We start from the raw sequence: 19,245 nt of genomic DNA on the forward strand, positions 1-19,245 counted from the left end.
CAATACGAAAGGAGACTTTAGCGAAAACCCGAAGAAAAAAAACAATAACAACTGCACATATAGGAACACCAACTTCCTTACTCATAGATAATATCGAATGTGTTTCAGAAAGAGGCGGTATCTCGAAAGAAAAGGAGAAACATCTTTTGTCGATGTTCAAATACATGAGTTCGTCTGATAAAGCTTATTACAACACCATTCTTAAGCTCGGTATGTATAAAAAAGTATACAAATGTTATTTTAATTTAATATTTAAAACTTATTTTTAAGATGACGGAGGTGAACAAAACTAAAACTTTTTTCCACTTTATATAAGTTAAATTTAAAATATCCCTTCATTTTAAAATAATGAAATGCAATTACAACTAAACGGGGATTTTTTAAGAGCTTGAGAACTTTGAAACGTTAGATTGGTCCATGACATTTACTTTTTGAAGATAATTTCATTTAAATGTTGACCGCGGCTGCGTCTTAGATGGTCAATTCGGAAAGTCCAATTTTGGGTAACTTTTTCGAGCATTTCGGCCGGAATAGCCCGAATTTCTTCGGAAATGTTGTCTTCCAAAGCTGGAATAGTTGCTGGCTTATTTGTGTAGACTTTAGACTTGACGTAGCCCCACAAAAATAGTCTAAAGGCGTCAAATCGCATGATCTTGGTGGCCAACTTACCGGTCCATTCCTTGAGATGAATTGTTCTCGGAAGTTTTCCCTCAAAATGGCCATAGAATCGCGAGCTGTGTGGCATGTAGCGCCATCTTGTTGAAACCACATGTCAACCAAGTTCAGTTCTTCCATTTTTGGCAACAAAAAGTTTGTTAGCATTGAACGATAGCGATCGCCATTCACCGTAACGTTGCGTCCAACAGCATCTTTGAAAAAATACGGTCCAATGATTCCACCAGCGTACAAACCACACCAAACAGTGCATTTTTCGGGACGCATGGGCAGTTCTTGAACGGCTTCTGGTTGCTCTTCACTCCAAATGCGGCAATTTTGCTTATTTACGTAGCCATTCAACCAGAAATGAGCCTCATCGCTGAACAAAATTTGAACAAAATTTCTGCAAACTTTTCTAGGGCCCATTCACTGAAAATTCGACGTTGTGGCAGATCGTTCGGCTTCAGTTCTTGCACGAGCTGTATTTTATACGGTTTTACACCAAGATCTTTGCGTAAAATCTTCCATGTGGTCGAATAACACAAACCCAATTGCTGCGAACGGCGACGAATCGACATTTCACGGTCTTCAGCAACACTCTCAGAAACAGACGCAATATTCTCTTCTGTACGCACTGTACGCATTCGTGTGGTTGGTTGAATGTCCAATAAAGTAAACTGAGTGCGAAACTTGGTCACAATCGCATTAATTGTTTGCTCACTTGGTCGATTATGTAGACCATAAATCGGACGTAAAGCTCGAAACATATTTCGAACCGATCACTGATTTTGATAATAAAATTCAATGATTTGCAAGCGTTGCTCGTTAGTAAGTCTATTCATGATGAAATGTCAAAGCATACTGAGCATCTTTTTCTTTGACACCATGTCTGAAATCCCGCGTGATCTGTCAAATACTAATGCATGAAAATCCTAACCTCAAAAAAACCACCCTTTACTAACTATTCTTTAACAAAAATTTGTATTTGTTTTAGCTAACAGGGTTCTATCTGAACAATTATTTTTTTTTTATAATGACGCTAAGTTCTATCAGGTAATTAAAACTATATTGTACTGCTAGCTTTTTACCCGCGGCTTCGCCCGCAGTGGAGAAATTAAATAAGTATGAGAGATAAAGGGTAAGGGTATAATAATAGAAATGAGTCAATATAATAACTAAATTTTATTGCTTGGCTGAGAACAACAATTTTTAAAAATTACTACAGACAATGAAGTTTCAACACCTTAATATATGCTTATTGAAATGCAATAACAAATGCTAAAATATATTTCACCATAACAAAACTAAATAATTCTGAATTCTAAAGAAAGAAGGGTCCACCACTGCCGGAGTCTATTTTACGTAAAACTTGATGGAAAACATGATTTTGCTCTGGAAGTAATTGAGGGACTAATTCTGCCACTTGATGTTGCAGTGCTATGAAATCATAATCTAGCTCTCGTGCAATTTCATTAATATCAAAATCGTCCACATTGTCTCTTCGAGGGCTGGACATTACAAAATCATCTAATTTTTTTTTCCAACCATCGTAAAAACATTGTTTTCGATTATAATTAGCGTTTTATTGTACACATGTTTATTGAAAGTAATCGTATGGAAAATCTCATACAATTTTGCATTACGAACGGATTTCATGATACAGTTTTTCGGGATTCGTAAAAATTTCCGATTACGATGGAATTCATGATAGGGCTGAATGTCTGTGTGTACTTGCTGCAGTTGATGTAAAATATCTTCAGCCATGTATTCTTTGTACTTATTCCAAAGAGTTTGAGGGTTAGAAAGACCGCAAGAAGATAAAAGCGTAGCGTAAAGTTCCCTGATTTTATCTGGCGATCAGCATTGTACAGCTTCCTCCATAGTTTCATCCCAATGATTGTCATTTTCTAACAATCGCCGAGCTTCACATGCTTCTCGGTAGGTTTGACATTCCTGACCATTGACAATTTTAAGTTCTGTAAAGCTAATTGAAACTCTAACATGATGCAACAACATGCGCAGACAAAAGCATTCAAAATTCGTAACATGTACGGTAAATATAGAAAAAATAGAAACAGTTGAAACTATATTCAATTGAATTAGATATTGAATTAGAATTGGTATTACAGTATTCAGGGTTGAAACTATGTCCTATACAACGGGGCTCGAATCAACAGAATTGACAATTTCGTGATAAAACTCGTTCGAGGTCACATTGCAAGAGCTATGTCTTCGAACAATGAGTATTTTGAAAGTGCACGCTTGAATGGGTTCATTCCACCAGAGGCATTCTTTTTAGACAAATGCGGTCTGATACAGGATAGATTGGCAGTTCCGTTAATCTACCACGTCAGACGAAGAACCGTGGATAGGCGACTCTCGTACAGTCGGGACGTCATGGCACAAGGCGGAGCGGAGCTCCTTCGGTTCAGTAGGGCTGTGTCCGAACGGGACCGAACTGATAGGGTGAAGCAGGAGAACCAGTTTTGGTGGCTTTAATCGGCACTTGGGTAGTCGGGATGGGGTTTTAAGCCTTGCCGGCTTACATACTTGTTTTATAGTTTTAGGGTTTAGTTTTAAGTAGAATAGGCATGGTGCACAAATAGAAATAGAAAAAAAAAATACAAAAAATACAAAAAAAAATTGCAAAAAAAAGAACATTAAAATAAAAAAAAAGAAAACATGGAATAAAAAAAAAAGACAACAAAATATGAAAAACCAAAATGTTACATAGTTAGATTTGCTGCTGTGGTTGTTCTAGTTTTAAGTAGTTTATAGGTAGAATAGGTAGTTTTAGTTAGTTTTAAGTTTTATATTAAGAACCTTATTTTAAGTAGTTTTTAAGTTAAAAAAAGGGTCAACATTTTCTAATAAATACAGAAATAAATAAAATATAAATTAAATTAACATAGATCTTGGGGCCGAAAGGCATTAGTATTAAGTGTTATAGTTTAACTCAGAGTGTCCGTATGGGACCATTAAGTTAGTTGTAAGTTATGGATAATTAGGCTAGTTTTACGAATTTTTGTCTAGCTTTAAGATAGGTTTAAGATTGAATAAATAAAAATGAATTTGAAAAAAAAAGGGTTGAAACTTCATTACTATGATGCTAGATGGCGTTGAAGTAGCTAAATTTGACGATATTTTGACAAACAATTTTCTTATTTTTCGTAATTTTTTTTTAATAAAAAGTATCCTATATTACTTATACAGTAGTACCCGTGGCATGATGGTTAGTGCGTTGGACTGTCATGCAAGGGGTCTAGGGTTCAATCCCTGCCTGTGCCACCTTAATTTAAAAAAATTAATTTTCGCGGGTACTGCCTCTTGCGAGGAATTGACAAATTCTACAAGAGTAATTCTTGTCATGAAAAAGTGCTTTCTCAAACTAGCCATTCGGATTCGGCCTTAAATTGTAGGTCCCTTCCATTCCTGACAACAGAACTCGCACACAGGAATGGTTGAGAGTTGTAAGTCACTAGGCCCTGGTTCACAGCGGACTGTTGCGCCACACCATTTGATTTTTGATCCTATATTACTTCTAATACCTTCAAGAGTGTATGTGCAAAGTTTCATGGTGATCGGTTAAGTAGTTTTTGCGTGAAAGCGTAACAAACAAACTTACATTCGCATTTATAATATTAGTATGATGCTCAAATGCCTTAGCATTGAGTAACAAGTTTCTATCTACTTTTTCAAAAACGTTTTATTGCTAAAATATGAATTATGTTTTAAATTTTTAAATTCAGATCACCATAATTAGTAAAAATATTGTGTTTTCAAAAACTCGTGTAGATTCAAACAAAAACATAAAAGTTATAGGCAAACAAAAATTCAATCTCTGTTTTATCAAAAGTGACTTGAGTGCAGTTAGAACCCTATTGTTCTAAGGTAGCGATTTACCAAAAATATTTTAAATATGATGAAATAGTTTGATTTCAAAATCTATTTTTGCTAACGAATTTTAGTAGCATTTAAGAATTATTTTTGTAGATTTAAATTTTATATGAGAAAACTGACTGTTGGATGTTTATAAAAAAATACGGAATGCCGGAAACAATATTATTGAATGAAATTCGTTTGGAGCCAATTTTTTAATTTTCGAAAAGATGTTTGAGTCGAGACTGAATTGTTACCAACTTTTTTCATGTTTAATGTTTAATGTTTTTTTTAAATTTTTATATTTTATAAAAAAAAAACTATAAATACTAGTTTTCTTTAAATTTTACAAGATTTGAAAAACGTTATTCGTTGCATACAATTATTTTAGAGATATACAGTTGTGTTCATTACATTACATTACATATCACAATACTCTGCACAAAGCACCTTAAGCAACTAGGCTATGTAAGGTGATAACAACACACGCTGTAGGTTTCGAGACGGTCCCCCATTTTCTACTAACCACGCTCACTGATGCTTGAATTCGGTGATCGATGGGAACCGAACTTTTTTTTTTAAATCATTTTTAATAATTCATTCTTAAACTATCTTAAAGCTAAACAAAAATTCATAAATCTAACTTACAACTAACTAAATGGTCCCATACGGACACTCTAAGTTAAACTATAACACTAATTACTAATGCCTTTCGGCCCTGAGATCTATTTTACTTCAATTTAAATTTCATTTATTTTTGTATTCATTAGAAAATTAAAAAAAAAACTAATATCAATATATTTTTTTGTTTTTACTCAAAACTACTTAAAATAAGGTCCTTAATATAAAGCTAACTTAAACTACCTATTCTACCTATAAATTACTTAAAACTAGAACAACCACAGCAGCAAATCTTACTATCTAACATTTTTGTTTTTAATATTTTGTTGTCTTTTTTTTTTATTCAATGTTTTTTTTAAAGTTTTTTTTTTGTATTTTTTTGATTCCTATTTTTTTTTATATTTCTTTTTGTGTCACCATGCCTATTCTACTTAAAACTAAACCCTAAAACTATAAAACAAGTATGTAACCCGCCAAGGCTTAAAACCCCATCCCGACTACCCACCAAAACTGGTTCTCCTGCTTCACCCTATCAGTTCGGTCCCGTTCGGACACAGCCCTACTGAACCGAAGAGGAATGCCTCTGGTGGAATGAAACCGCTCAAGCGTGCACTTTCAAACTACTCGTCGTTCGGATAGAACGCCCGAAAATTAAATTGTTGGTCGAAGACATAGCTCTTGCAATGTGACCTCGAACGAGTTTTATCACGAAATTGTCAATTCTGTTTATTCGAGCCCCGTTGTATAGGACCTCGTTAGAATAGTAATGTACATAAGAAGACTCGGCTGTTCGATATAAGCCGGTACAGCGTCGTAAACACTGCCGCTCGAACACCTAAAACATCTTCATGTGGGAAGGGGCAACGTTGAACCACACAGGACAACCATAAATTATCATCGGCCGTATGAGGGCCATGTAACAAATTACCTTCACTGTGGGGTCAAGCCGACTGCTAAAAAACAGCCGTTTCGTCAGAGCAAGGCTCCTCTGGCCCTGGTCAGAGCAGCATTTATGTGTCTGTCGAAATATAAATACTGATCTAACCAGATACCGAGGTACTTCACTACACTATTGCTCTCTAATGGCTGCCCCCGAAGATCAACGATGACCATCTTGCGCCAATTCTCGCACGTATCCCTCGTGGCCCTAGTCAACGGAACCCGGAACAGAATTGTTTCCTACTCCTGGACATTTATTTTCAGTTTCCAGTCGTCTCAATATCGCTGAATCTTGTCGAAATCACGCTGCAAGAGAATTCTAATAACCTCAACCTTTCGGGCCGTTCTGTACGCAATAAGATCGTCGGCGTACGCAATTGCCTTTTTAAGACTACCTATCAGATCGCTGGTTTAAATGCTGAAGAGAATCGGCGAATTCACCGCACCCTGTTGAATACTGGAAACCGAAGCTTTATTAGTGACTAGGCCGTTGCCTCAGTTGTGTTCATAAAAATAGCAGTGCTCTTCATTTTATAAGTAAAAAGTGTTAATTTTTTTTTTATTTTTCGATAAGTAAAAATTTCACTATTTTAAGTTTGAAGTATTTGTTCCGAAGAAATTCGAAAACTGCGTTTGGAGGGAAAAACCTACCAAAATATTCAAGACATCCTAGGCTGCTCAGCAAAAATGGTCAGTAACGCCTTAAAATGGCAAAATAAACTGAAAATGGGAGGCCCAAAAAGGATGACTACTGAAAGAACTGTCAGAAAAATTGGTCAGCTAGCGAAACAGATCCCTACCATAGGCTCTTGGAAAATAAGAAATGAACTTTAACTGTCCGTTAGCGCTGTCACAATACGAAGACGTCTTTTGAAGCGAAGTTACCAGCCCGAAGTCCACGCAAGGTACCATTCTTGACGAAAAGCCATGTGGAAAAGAGAATGAAGTTTTCCAAAGTGCATAGAGAATGGGCAAAGGAGAAATAGAGCAATGTTCTGTGGAGCGATGAAAGCAAAGTCGTCCTTTTTGGGTCCAAGGGTCGTCGAGAATATGTGAGAAAACCCTTAAATGCAGCAAACGATTTACGGTACACTATTCAAACAGAGAGGCATGGTGGAGGAAATATTATTGCGCAGAAGAAGTTTTCCGTCATGGATCGACCTCAACCCCTTCGAAAATTTGTGGAGAGATGTTAAGAACGCAGTTCATAAATTAAAACAAAAGAATTCGAAAGAATCGCGGGAAGCAGTGCGTGATTCGTGGAACGCAATACCAATCGAGATGTGTCAGGTTTTAGTGGACTCGATGCTACGTAGATGCGAAGCAGTCATAAAAAACAATGGTTATTCAAAAAAGTACTAATTGTAAGCCAACATTATTTGTATACTTTTATATAACTTATTACTGTTTTTCTTAAGAAGTAATAAATCCAGTACTTTGTCATGCACTGCTATTTTTATGAACAGCCATATATTTAAAAAAACGGTTTTTACTGTAACGAAACTTTATGAACACAACTGTAACCATTTTTTGTTCAATAAATATCCGAGGTAACAATTATTTTGTTTGTCATTTTTTGATTTATACAAAAAAATATCATACGATTTTTTCCAAAAAAATACTTGTTTATTAGCACGTTACAATATATTTCATAATACAACATTTAATTCAAGTCGCTAGATTTATTTTGGGTTAACCATTTTTTTTTTTAATTGCTGCGGTTGGAAGAAACGCTTGAGACGCTTAAAGATGGAAAAGCTCAAAAAGCACCTTTTAAAACTTTTTAATAAAGTTTCGGAGGGAGAATTAACGCTAGATGAATTTCGAGATGCTATTATTTGTATTTGATGCAGCTAAATACAGAGGGATTTCCTTTTTAAATGTAACTAACAAGATATTTAAAACGATGGTGCATAAGCGTCTTTTTAGTTGGATTAAGACCGGAGACTTGCTAAGGGAGTTCCAGCTTGGATTTAGACCAGGATATTCCGCAATAGATAACATTTTTATATTCAGGAGTTTAGCAGAGAATTTCTTGAAACAAAGAAAAGAGCTGTATGTTTTTTTACAATCGATAGAGGTGCACTATTCTATAAACTGTATAGTCTTGAAATATTAAGTTTGGTCGTGTTCTTGAGTACCTATGTATATAGAGGAACAAGGGCGGCTGTAAAAAAAACTTTCTGACTGATTTGAAACCTCATCGGGAGTGAGAGAAGATTGTACATTAAGCCCTTACTTGTTTGCATTATTCATAGATGACCTTTTAGAATACCTGCGGGTGGAGAGGATTTCGCAGGGATGCGGATTAAGGTACTTCTGTTGGCAGATGATATAGTCATGTTTGCGCATTCACCGGAAACTCTACAGCTCATGATTAACAGGGTTTACCAGTATTTTCAGCTATGGAATTTAACAGTAAATATGGATAAATCGAAAGTTATGATTATTAAAAGTGGTGGTGGACGTAATGCATCGAATGAAAAATAGAGCTTTAATCGCAAACATATTGAATGTTTGCGAGACTACAAATAACTTGGCATTACTGTTGGAAATTGATTAAGGCGAAAACTGCTATTAATATGACCTGGAAACAATGCTCCATGAATAAGTGTATAGCACATAGTAGCAAGTTCAAAGTATTTGAAGAAGTAGCTGAAAGCATACTTTTATATGGATCCTACGTATACTTACTAACTTACTTGAGGTGGCGCTACAGTCCGGGGCAAACCTGGGCCTCAACCAACAAGCGTCTCCAGCCAGCTCGGTCCCTAGCTAGCTGTCTCCAGTTTCGCACGCCAAGTTGGTTGAGGTCCTCTCCCACCTGGGTGCGCCACCTGAGTCGCGGTCTTCCTCTACTGAGCCGTCCCTCGGGATTGGATTCGAAGACCTTCCGGGCTGGAGCGTTGATGTCCATGACCTAGCCATCTAAGCCGTCGGACTTTAAGTCTGCTAACTAGGTCAGTGTCACTGTACAGCCCGTACAGTTCGTCGTTATATCTTCTCCTCCATTCTCCATCTATGCGTACGGGACCAAAAATCACCCGAAGAATTTTTCTCTCGAAGCATCCTAAGACGCTCTCATCTTTCTTTGACAGGGTCCAGGCCTCAGCGCCATAAATGAGAACCGGGATGATGAGTGTCTTATAGATGGTGATTTTACATGCTCGAGAGAGGACTTTACTTCTCAATTGCCTTCTAAATCCAAAGAAGCAGCGATTTGCAAGAGTTATTCTTCGTTTGATTTCAGCGCTGGTGTCGTTGTCTGCATTAATAGCGGTGCTTAGGTAGACAAAGTCCTTAACTACCTCAAAGTTATAGCTGTCCATGGTGACGTCGTCGTTCAGTGTCCTTTTTTGATGACAGCATATACTTGGTCTTGCCCTCATTGACCACTAAACCCATCTTCTTCGCTTCCGTCGCAATGCTCAGAAACGCTCCACTGACATCACGCTTTGATCTTCCAATTATGTCAATATCATCTGCGTATCCGAGTAATTGAATCGACCTTTGGAAGATTGTGCCTCTAGTGTTGACGGTTGAGTTTTGCACAATTCTTTCCATAACGATGTTGAAGAAGTCGCATGACAGTGCATCGCCTTGTCTAAAACCTTTTTTGACATCAAATGAATCGGTAAGATCTTTTCCGACCTTGATAGAGCAGCGTGCATTCTCCATCGTCATTCTGCACAACCGGATAAGTTTGACAGGGATGCTCTTCCCTAAAGATGCTGTCATACGCGGCTTTAAAATCGATAAAGAGATGGTGGGTATCGATTTGAAGCTCCTGGGTTTTTTCCAAGATCTGCCGTAGTGTGAATATTTGGTCGATAGTGGACTTTCCTGGTCTGAAGCCACACTGATAAAGACCAATCAGGTTGTTGACGAATGGCTTCAGACGTTCACATAATACGGCAGAGAGGATCTTATACGCAATGTTAAGGAGACTGATGCCTCTGTAGTTGGTGCAAGTCATCGGCTGCTGTTTTGAATAGTTCGGCAGCGATGCCGTCAGCTCCAGCAGCTTTGTTTGACTTAAGTTTAGATATAGCTATCTTCACTTCGTCAAGGTCGGGTAGGCGGAATTGTTGATCTGCGTCGCCGAGGTAGAGTGGTTCTATCTCCCTTACAGCGGAATTCGGTTCATCATCGCCGTTATATAATTTGGAGAAGTGATCTTTCCATATTCTCAGCATCGACTGCGGTTCTACTACGATGTTCCCCTGATCTTTACAGGCTTCGGTTCGTGGCTGGTACCCTTGGGAGGTTTTTTTTACCTTTTGGTAAAATTTACGAACCTCATTCCTGTTGTGACATCCTTCTATCTCCTCGATCGCGCGCTTCTCATGCTATCTTTTTTCCATCTAAGAAGCCGGTGTTCCTCTTTCCTTTTCTACTCGTAGAGCTCGCGAGCAGCTCTAGTCCATTTGTGCATCGCCGTTTTGTATGCCTCTTGTTTCGCTGCGTTAGCTTGCCGGCATTCGTCGTCAAACCAGGGGTTTCGCTGTGGTGGCCGTGTGAAACCTAGCACTTCAGAGGCGGCATCTCTGATGGCTGCAAGGCAATGTTGCCACTGTTTTTCAATGCTTAACGCAGGAAGCATAGGACACCTTAAGATGTTATTAGAAACTCGATCGGAAAAGGACATGGCAGTCTTTTGCGATTGTAGCCGTCTAACGTCAAATCTTCTCACAGTACTTCCTTGTTTTGGCTTGGATCGGGATATCCGTAGCCGTACCTTCGCTACAACGGTGTAGTGGTCCGAGTCAATGTTGGCCTCTCGGAATGTTCGGATATCCTGGATACTGGAGAAGTGTCGTGCGTTGATCGCAATGTGGTCAATCTGGTTGACGGTTGATTGATCAGGAGATTTCCATGTCGCCTTGTGGATATTGAGATGCGTGTTCTGCGTACTAGCTACCATCAGAACGTCTCGCCCCGCAGCGAAATCGACCAGCCTGAATCCGTTGTCGGAGGTAGTGTCGTGCAGGCTGTATCTCCCGATTATCCCACCAAAGATGTCTTCTCTTCCTAGCTTGGCATTAAAATCTCCTAAGACAATTTTAATGTCATAGCCAGGGCACTGCTCATATGTCTTGTCCAAGAGCTCGAAGAATATGTCTTTGGTGTCTTCATCTTTCTCCTCTGTTGGGGCATGCGCGCATATTAGGCTTATGTTGGCGAATTTAGCCTTGATGTGGATTGTCGTGATGCGCTCGCTCACACTGTTGAAACTCAAGACTTTTTGCCTGAGCCTAGTTCCAACAACAAATCCACACCCAAATAGACGCTGTCTTTGTTTTCGGTAGCAGTCGTCGTAGTAGATATCGCAGTCTTTTAGTTTGCGTTTGCCCGGTCCATCCCAACGCACTTCTTGGATGGCTGTTATATCTGCCTTGCAGCAGTTTAGGGCTTCCGCTAATTGTTCGGCTGCACGTGGTCTGTTAAGGGATCTAACATTCCACGTACATATCCGAAGTTCGTTGTCCTTATTTCGTTTGCGTGGGTTGTCAACAGTGAATCCGTCCGTATCCGAGGCTTGTTGTTGCTTCGAAACTATGATATTTTTACGTGGCCAGGAAGTCACCCCGACGACACACCCCCAACCTGAAGGGCCAGATCCTTAGTATAACTCCAAGGAAGGGGAACCGGATAAACCGCTCCTTACAGGCCTGGGCTTCTTATATGTCGGAGAAGCCCTATAAGGTGTTCACTAAGTAGTTCAACCTTACTGGAACTGTAGACGCCACCGTTGATTCTATCTCGAGAATTCGTCCACTGCGGCCTGGATAAGGAGAGGTGCCTTAGTGGAAACACCTCTCCCCCCCTCTCTAGTTTGCTGCCCCCAACAACTTTCCACTGGGGTTAGAACCCAATCTCCAGTTGAGGTACTAGGCACCCGATGTTCACCGCGGGGAGGTGAGAGTAGGAGTTGATAGACAGAGGTGGGTTTTGAGAAAAACCTGTGGAAGCTTATGTCCTCTTGAATGCACATGTCTACCATTTGAACATCCTAGGTATGGGGATTCGGTTGAAAAACTCCTAAGGCACTTTATAAAAAGAATATTTCATCTGCGGAAAAATACGCCAAACTACGAAATAATGTTGGAAACATTCCTCTCTACTTTGTTTATAAAAATATTTAATTTGCGAACTTCTAAAATGAATGATTTACGGGTAGTGAAAAAAGTGGCCATAAAAGCGATATAAGTTCCAAATAGTTGTTATCGAAAGTGGCAAAATCTTTCTCAGGAATGTCAAATTAATTTTATTTACCCATCGCGGATTTAACAAGCGCTAAAAACATCTTGTATGAAGTCATTTTAAAGGTTAATGAGGAATGTAGAGCTGAATATATTGCTGATGCGTCTAATTCCTTCTACAGAACAACTTACAGCAGATTAAATCATAACCTTGCAGAGAACAACTATTTTAAGGATTCCAATAATGTCCGCGTGATTTCTATGATGGTCCAACTACGTAGTGAACTAATAGATTTGAATTACATTCCACGCAGACCTGATTTACCCCTAGAGTGTAATATGTCCAACCTATCAGAAAGAGAGAATACTGTAGACTTCTTGGGAAAACGCCCCATTCTCAGAGAAATCAGAAGGAAAGTATTAAGAAAAGACTTTTTATTGTAAGATCAAGTGATAAGGTTTATTGAATAAAATGAATGTTGTCAATCTTTGCGAATTTTGCAAAACTGCGCTCAGACACAGAAGTGCTATAATGAACGAAAATTTATGATTGTGTTTCTATTCACAGTTTTTTAAATTATTTGTAATCTATCATGAACTGTATACATGTATTTAAAAAATTATAAATATCTTTTTTAATATTGAAAAGTTACTATATTGAGGGCCTTTTACATTCATTGTTTTTAGCAGACCGCAATTGCCATGCTATAATGATTTTATGTGTAATATTTAGATTCTTATTTTTAGTAAAAAAACTATCAAAATTTTACCGAATGTTGAAAACAATGTTCGATATAGGACAAAATTAATTTTAAGCCAGTATCTCTAATTTTTGAAAAAATATTTGAGTCAAAAACCAATTTTTACGAACTTTTAGCAATTTTTTTTAGGTTTTTAGTTTTAGAAAAAAAACTGTGAATTCAATTTTTCTCAAAATGTTTGGGTCGCATCCCAGCCTCTTTTGTTTAAACTGTTGCTTATTATAAATAATTGTACAGTAACATAAACTAAAAGTACTAAAGATTTCATTTTAACATTTTATATTTGAATTCCATGTAACAGTTTCAATATTTAACCCCCGTACACCTTCTCCTTAAGATACAAACTGTAAAAATTTCAAGATTAATTAAAAAAAAAATAACTTCAAAATGTAAGGTTATTTATGTCGGGATTATATAGTTTTCAATATAAAGTAAGGTGAAAAAAAGTACTACATTATAAAGTCCAGAATGTAACGACGACGATTTTTTGAATTTCCTCTTTTATTGCTTCATTCCCTCTTAAAAATATTTGCAGAAGAGAAAAAAAAGTTCAACCATGTGTGCCCTGGTAAATTATTCATGGACCAGAGGGACAGTTCAATTATTTATGGTACAATATATATTTGCACCCCAACATCCTCGATTCGAAAGTAACATTTACTCCTCGTTCTCCACAAAACTTTCATAAATAAGTTTGGCCTTTGTATGGCTGGCTATACGAGCATGTTCGAGGTATCCATAATTGAATTTCGTTTTGTCCCTTGATGTTTTTAATGAAACTCAATTACTACAAAAGATGTTTTATAGTACACTAAGGGGGAAAAGGGAAGCTGCCCAATAGCTTTGCCATCAGAATTATTCAAACTTAAACTTATTGTTACTAAATATGATTATAGTAGAATTGATGGTAGGGAAGGAATTAAGATTGTGATCATGTTTCAATTTATTAAAACTTTGTCAATTTTCTCTCGAATTTTGTTCCTAAATATACGCAACAAGGGGAATCAATGCCTTGAAAATAAATTGTTATCCGTTACTAGTTATGTTTAGAAAAATGTAAATGATTGGCTTGGTTCATAATAGCTTTTGGTGAAAAAAAATTCTGCCTTTTAATACTGACAGCAAATTCTTCGAAACTTTCTTGCATCATCACGTACCCGTAGCGTGATGGTTAGTGCGTTGGAAGAGGCAAGCTCCCAACTTGGTGAAGCGAAAAAACAAAGCTTAACGGAACACTGCTATAAAAATGCAGGAAAAAAACGAGTGAAGACTTTGGGAGCCCAGATTACATCTCAGAAGGTGGAGAAGGGCGGTTTAGGTCTCCGAAATATAGGAACTAGATGCTATCGAAGCCAGAACCGTCAACAAATAAATCGTTGGAGGTGGAGGTGGACCAAATCCTCCAAGAAGAGAATCTACTGAAACAAAACAAAAACAACAGCAACAACAACCACAGCAGCAAAAACAACCACAACCTAAGCCCGCCATCAAAAACACAGGAACAGAGCAAAATAAAAAGATGCCAGCAGCAGTTACAGGCCTCAACGCTGAGGGCCCATCGACCTCAATTAAAGCAATGCAGCAGCAACACCAGCAGCCGAAACAACAGCAACAGAAACAGCAGCAGCAGCAGAAACAGCAGCAATAGAAACAGCAGCAACACCAGAAACAACGACAGTCCAAGAAAGAAAAAGGTGCCACCAATTATGACCTACCGGTTTGGCCATGCCGAGCCAACTGCAATATGCAGTTGCTCTATGTCAGGCTCAGAAATCCACATAAAGGGAGAGCGAAAGCTGGGGAATGAGCGGGTTAAGGATTTAACCCAGCTCAAGAGTGTCTTTTGTGGAAACCAAGGGCACCCGGCTAGCCATAGGGGTTGCCCTAAGGTCCAAGAAATGAAACAGAAACAAGCCAGTCAAAAGGCCGAAAGAAGTCGAACAGTTCGACAGGCTCCAACACAAACATTCGTGGGTCCTAAATTCTCTTACACCCAAATGGTGTCAGGGAATGGGAACACGAGACAACGGTTGCCCCCAAGGCCCCTGTGCCTAAGGCACCAGAGGTGCAGCCTGACATTGTAGCCTTTTTTTGTTGAGCATTCAAGGTCAACTAACAGGGCTGCAAAGGCAGATAAAGGAGCAAGGCAAAAGGTTAGATCATCTTTACTCTTTGTTGACTGGCCTGTCGCAATTTAGACCATAATGGGCGCGCTGCCGGAGACGCGCTTTAAAGTTCTAGCTGTGAATGTAGATTCACTGATTAGGATAAAACGAAGAGCCGACATGTTTCAACTGCTGAAAGACTTCAGTGACGATGTGTTTATGGCTAGCGAAACCAAGCTAAACCAAAAAAAAACAATTTGACTCATAAAAATTACAATATCGTAAGAAAAGACCGTTCCGATTCCACTCAAAGCGCCGTGTCGCTCTCTCTTTATACGAAAAGGCATTAATAATAAAGTCATATACAACAATGAATTGCAAAAGCTCAAGACGCTAGAAGTTTGCGTTGTATGCATCTCTCTCTCTCAAGGGAAGCGGATGTATATGATTGCGGCTTATGCGGCTTATGCGGCTGGAGCTCCGCAGGTCACTTACTTTGCTTCAGAACTCGAGATTGGTTTTAGGGAACTGAAACTGAGCTTAGAAGAAAACTATTTCATCTTGGCCGTTGATTTGAACGCAAAACATGAAGATTAGGGAAATCAACATAGTAATCCCAGAGGTAACCATCTTTTTAATTTTATGAATCCTTACAGCGTTGAATATGGCGTCGACCTGCTGGCTACTGAAAAGCCATCGTATCCAAGAAGCGGCTCCTTTCTGGATCTTTTGCTGTACGACACCAGACTGACAGTAACAGACAAAGTGGGTAATCATCCTCGAAACTGCGATTCCGTGGAGTTGGAGGAATACGTTGCAGCGCACTCTTACAATTACAGTAAGATGCGTTGGCCTCGTTTCACCAACGCCCTAGCGAGAGAACTTCGTTCGAGTGACATAACCCCACCAAACAAAAGAAACATGACAAATACAGAAACTTACCAACATTTACAATAGATGGACGAAACAATAAAACGAAAAATGGAACGGACAATACCAAAGTACAAAGAACGGGACCATATTGACGCTTACAGAAACTCGACTATTGACGCACTTCGTAGGCACAAGAGTGGCTTACTGACAAGACTCAAAAACTTGTACAGACGACAAAGAGACCCATATGACTAGAGCTTAGGACACTGAAGTCGTCAATAACAAATGTCAATCTGTTGATTAAGGAGAATTATAGGTTATCAATTAACAAGTATTGGGACCGCAAGATCCGGTCAGTTAATTTCAGTGACCTTATTATGTTCCCTGAAATCAACAAGATATTCAGGAAAAAGAACGATAATGACCTTCCATGTCTGAAACTCAAAAGAACTGAAGAGAACAGGGTGGTACTCATGACAGCGCAAATAGATCCAGAGGAAGCCATCTTTGACGATGACTTATAAATAATTGAAGATCCAAAGGAAAAAGTGGAGGCAGTGGGATCTGCATTCCAGCAAGGGTATAAGGTGAATGCTAGCATTCGCCCCAACACGACCTTGAAAACAGAGCCCTACTTAAATGCTTTTAACTTCGAAATGATGTCACACAATGGCGATCTAAAAATCGCGGTTTCATGGGATTCAATGACGATTCCTTGGCAAATGCCATTATCGCCGAGCAAACGGGACCAAGTCCCTTGTTAGTAACGAAGGTTGAGCTTCAACTCAATAAAAAACAAAAAGTCAGCAGGGGTCGATGGTATATCCAACGTTGTACTAAGACATTTACCGATGGAGGCAATTGACAGTCACACCACACTCTTCAATAATGGACTGAATAATGCATATTATCCAGTGCATTGGAAGACAGCTGTGGTTCATCCTCTCCCGAAAAAGGGGAAGGACAACTCCAACCCGTCAAACCTTCGGTCGATAAGTCTTTTTCCGAGCATCAGCAAAGTTTTGGAAAAGATCATCAACATGGCTCTGACTAAGATGGGTTGTGGACAACAAAATAACTCGGGATAAAGAGTTTGGGTTCAAGGCGGGTCATGACACAATTCATGCTGCGTCTAAATTCGTTTCTGATATCCAATGGAAAAAATCAAAACAACAATGCACAGGTATTGTTTTGGTTGATTTGGAAAAGGCCTTTGACACCGTATGGTTAGAGGGTCTTTACTTAAAACTGAGCAGGCTTGGCATAAGCAAGCCATTGTTGTATATACTTTATGATATGTTTAACGGTAGAAAGTTTGTTGTCAAACGTGGCAATGTAACTTCTACAGAGCTTTTGATCTGACAAAACTCAGCTTGACCCCAGAGTGAATATAATTTGCTATATGGCCCTCATACGGCCGATGATAGTTTATGGTTGACGGTTGTCCTGTGTGGTTCAATGTTGCCCCTTCCCAGATGGAGAGGTTTCGGGTGTTCGAGCGGTAGTGTTTACGATGCTGTACCGGCTTATATCGAACAGCTGAATCTTCTTACGTGCATTACTCTTCCAACGATGTCCTATACAACGGAGCTCTAATCAACTGAATTGACAATTTCGTGATAAAAACTCGTTCGAGGTCACATTGCAAGAGCTATGTCTTTGACCGACAATTTAATTTTCGGGGCGTTCTATCCGGACGACTAGTATTTTGAGCGTTCACGCTTGAGTGGCTTCATTCCACCAGGGGCATTCCACTTTTTAGATAGATGCGGTCTGATACAGGATAGATTGTCAGTTCCGCTAATCTATCACGTCAGACGACGACCCGAGGATAGGTGACTCCTGTACAATCGAGACGTCATGGCACAAGGCGGAGTAGTGGTTTTTCGGTTCAGTAGAGCTGTGTCCGAACGGGACCGAACTGATAGGGTGAAGCATGAGAACCAGTTTTTGTGGCTTCAATCGGCACTTGATAGTGGGTAGTCGGGATGAGATTTTAAACCTTGGCCGGCTTTCACACTGTTTTATAGTTTTAGGGTGTTTTTTTGGTGGCGCAAAAATAAAGTACAAAAAAAAAAAAAACAAAAAAAACATGGAATAAAAAAAATATTAAAAAAAGACAACAAAATATGAAAAACAAACATTTTTAGATAGTTACATTTGCTGCTGTGATTGTTCTAATTTTAAATAGTTCATAGGTAGAATAGATAGTTTAAGTTAGCTTTAAGTTTTATATTAAGAACCTAATTTTAAGTAGTTTTGAGTAAAAACAAAAAAGGGTATTGATATTAGAATGAATACAAAAATAAATAAAATTAAATTGAAGTTAAAAAAAGGCATTAACTTTTAACTTTTTTAAGAGTGTCCGTATGGGACCAGTAAGTAAGTTGTAAGTTATGGATAATTAGGCTTGTTTTATGAATTTTAGTCTAGCTTTAAGATAGTTTTAAGAAATAATGAATACAAATTAATTTAAAAACAAAAAAACTGCGTTGTACTGTCATGCCAGGGGTCTTGAGTTCAATCCGTGCCTAAATCTAAAGTTTTTTTCACCGATACTGCCTCTTGCGAGGAATTGACAAATTATCAAAGAGTAATTTATCTCACGAAAAGTGCTTTCTCAAACTAGCCGTACGGAACGGATGCGGCTTTAAACTTAAGGTCTCTGACAACATTACTCGCACACAGAAATGGTTGAGAGGTGTACGTCACTAGGCACTAGTTCTCAACGGACTGAAGCATCACCTTATTTCATTGTTTTCAATTATTCTTCAATCTTCACTTCTTCAATCTTCAACGAAATAAGTTGTTTACGATCTGGAACAAACTATGTACTTCCGAAAGCTTTCCAATACATCCCGTACCATTATTTTCTTCTTTTGACTAGTTCTTCTCACTCCATGATTATGGTATATCTTATGTCGAATTGTCTATCTTGGTTATTTTAGTATAAATTCTTTGATGTTTAAAGAACGAATTTTAGCAAGTTTTTGAACAACTGTATTCTGAAAACCAGACACAACTTTAGGCTAAAATTGTAGTTAATCTAACATCAACATTACTGTAATAAAAAAAGTCTCATGGTCAAAAATTCCAATAAGGGACAATAAACGTGCAATTTTCGCGGTTTTTCAGATTTTTGGACATCTTGCGTTCGGTGTTTGAGGTCAAAAACTTCTATTACTAATTAGGTCAACATCATAAACA

The 19,245-nt window shown here is 38.4% G+C and overlaps 1 protein-coding gene across 4 annotated transcripts in view; it reads right to left on the reverse strand.

Moving 5' to 3' along the window:
• The window catches only part of LOC129943438 (nicotinamidase), a 195,501-nt gene that overhangs the window by 57,713 nt on the left and 118,543 nt on the right, over positions 1-19,245 (reverse strand). The window lies entirely within an intron of this gene.

The sequence above is a fragment of the Eupeodes corollae genome, chromosome 1 (genome assembly GCF_945859685.1).
Source record: "Eupeodes corollae chromosome 1, idEupCoro1.1, whole genome shotgun sequence".
Taxonomy (NCBI): domain Eukaryota; kingdom Metazoa; phylum Arthropoda; class Insecta; order Diptera; family Syrphidae; genus Eupeodes; species Eupeodes corollae.